This window comes from Chrysochloris asiatica, unplaced genomic scaffold (assembly GCF_000296735.1).
Source record: "Chrysochloris asiatica unplaced genomic scaffold, ChrAsi1.0 scaffold00048, whole genome shotgun sequence".
Classification (NCBI taxonomy): Eukaryota; Metazoa; Chordata; class Mammalia; order Afrosoricida; family Chrysochloridae; genus Chrysochloris; species Chrysochloris asiatica.
The window spans coordinates 9,502,909-9,505,781 of NW_006408566.1; the positions used below are offsets into that span (position 1 = coordinate 9,502,909).

A 2,873-nucleotide genomic window follows, 5' to 3' on the forward strand; every position below is an offset into this window, starting at 1 on the left:
CTGGTACTCCTCAGAAACCCTATACAGGGTCATTATGAGTTGGAACTGACTTGAGGGCACTTAGCAACAACAATGGCCTGACTGAAAAATGAATCATAGGGTTGAGTTCAATTCCAGACCTGAAGCATAACTAAGAGCTATAGATAGTTTCAGGGGTTTCACTAGTCACTCTAACTACTGTTGTTGTTGTTATGTGCCGTGGAGTTGGTTCTGACTCATAGCGACCCTGTACAGGGTTTCTGAGGCTGGAAACCTTTACGGGAGCAGAAAGCCTCATCTTTCTACCACGGAACAGCTGGTAGTTTCGAACTGCTGACCTTGCAGTTCCCAGCCTAATTCATGACCACTACGCTACCAGAGCTCCTTACTTTATTAATCCTCGTTACATTTATTATTTTGAATTTTGTTTTACCTTTTTCTTCCACTCTATCCAGAATCTTCTAATGGATTCCTTTCAGAGAAGTTGATAGTGATAGTAGGGTGCCATCTAGATCTTCTGGTCTCAGGGTTGTGGAGTCTGAGGTCCATGTGGCCCATTAGTCCTTTGGACTAATTGTTTACATGTGTCTTTGATTTTCTTCACTCTCCTTTAATTAAGATGGGGAAAGACCAATAGCTCTGCTTTCAGTTCTTAGGGGAATATACTTAATAGTGGTATTGTTGGTTCATAGGGGTTCTGGGAGAAAGATAAGACTTTTAACCCCGCAAAGATGGACAGCCTCGAAAACCCTATAGAGGGTCGCTATGAGTCAGAATTAATTTGGTGGCTCTTAACAACAGGGGTCAACAATATGGACAGTGTCCATTGAGGAGTGGCTTCTGAGGAGTAGCTGGTTCAAACCCACCAGCTGCTCCTTGGAAACTCTATACAGCGTCGCTATGAGTTGGAACTTACGTGATGGTGCTTTACAGCAAAAATGGTAATTCTATGTTAAATCTTTTAAGGAAATTTGTTTTTTATAGTAGCTGCCCACTTTATGCATTCATGATAGTAAAACCTGGAAACAAACTTACTGTCCATCAACAAGAGAATAAATCAATTAATCATGATGTATTGCATGCTGCTGTTGATAAATGCCATGGAGTCTCTGTTCAGACTCATAGCGACCCTGTGTATGGTTTATGATCAGCACTGGACTGTGAACCACAAGGCTGGCAGTTCTAACCCACCAACTGCTCCTTGAAAAACGCAATACAGGGTCACTGTAAGTAGAACCCACTCCACAGCACTTCAACTACAAATCTTAACAGGAAAAGAAAGCCTCATCTTTCTCTTGCGGAGCAGCTGGCAGGCTCAAATAATGGACCTTGTAGTTTGTAGTCCAGTGCTTGTCATATGGAGCCACCATGCTCCTGATGTATTATAAAGACAAAATAGTAAGAAGGAATAGAAACTGTTGATATACATATCAACACTGAAGAATCTCAAGAATATAATTGTGAGTAAAAGTTGTCAGACACAAGTGAGTATATACTATTTTATTCAATTTATATGAATTTACAAAACAATCAGAACTAATCTATGGTGATAAAAATCAGAACACGGTTACCTGTGGTGTTGGATACTCGATTATAAACAATTGTCAAAACTCATTAAGCTGCACGGTTAAAATATGTGCTGTTTATTTTACATGTAAATCTACATACTTAAAAAAAAAAAAAACTCCAGCCCCTTCCCTTTCCCTAACCGCCTCTCCCAGCACTTCCTCCCCTAATCCTCTATCATCTTCCCGCCTGGTCTCAGAGGACCCAGTCCTAGCCTCTTGGAATCCATATCCATTGGTGCTGCTCTCCATCCATGTGGGCCCCCGCGGGCTGCCCACGCCTGTCCCCCAGCTTCCTGCTCCGTTGGGCTTTCCCCTCGCAGGTGGCTTTCTGAGACGCAGGCTCTGTGTCCCTCTTTGCAGCCTCTCCTGCCACTTGGACACCAGTACCCCCTCTCCCAGCGGGGGGGGACTGCCCCCCGGGGAGCTGGGTCACTGGGGCCCCTGGGCTGCCAGTGAAGAGGAAAATCCTGGTATTGGATCTGGATGAGAAACTTATTCACTCCTACCATGATGGGGTTCTGAGGTCCACAGTCCGACCTGGAACACCTCCTGACTTCATCCTTAAGGTGATAATAGACAAACATCCAGTCTGAGTTTTTGTACATAAGAGGCCTCATGTGAATTTCTTCTTACAAGTGGTGAGCCAGTTGCATGAGCTGGTGGTGTTCACAGCAAGCATGGAGGTTTAGGGCTCTGCTGTAGCAGACAAACTGGGCAATAGTAGAAGCATCCTTAAGAAGTGATACTATAGACAGCACTGCACTTTGGAGTTGGGCAGCTACATTAAGGACCGCTCTGTGGTCCACAGTGACCTCTCCAGCATTGTGATCCTGGATAACTCCCCAGAGGCTTACAGAAGCCATCTAGACAACGACATCCCCATCAAGTCCTGATTCAGTGATCCCAGTGATACCGCACTTCTTAACGTGATCCATGAGCCGCAGGCCAGATGCCCTCAAGTTTACCTCTGATGTTCCTTCTGTGCTGAGTCAAAACCTTCACCAACATAGGCTCTGGTGACAGCTGCTCCCTGTCTGCCAGTGTTGGGGTAGGAGGTGGGGGGTGAGGGAGAGGGTGAGAGGTGGGGGGTGAGGGAGAGGGATGGTGAGCCCTCAGAATGCCATCTGATCCCATCCAATGGTGAGAACTGCTTGGGCAGGGTCTGCCCCTCTTGCCCCTCCCACTCCTCGGTTCCTGGGAAGACAGGCACTCCACTTGGAGTGTGGATGGATACATGGGCCAGACTTTGAAGCAGCCTCACTCTAAGTTCGTGTTCACACTTCCTGAAAACCCAGACTGGGATATGGGCACAGGCATGGGAATGCT

The 2,873-nt window shown here is 46.2% G+C and overlaps 1 pseudogene; it reads left to right on the forward strand.

The window, feature by feature from the left end:
- The first annotated feature begins 898 nt into the window (after nt 1-898).
- Nucleotides 899-2,567, forward strand: LOC102835686 (annotated as a pseudogene).
- Nucleotides 2,568-2,873: the final 306 nt, after the last annotated feature.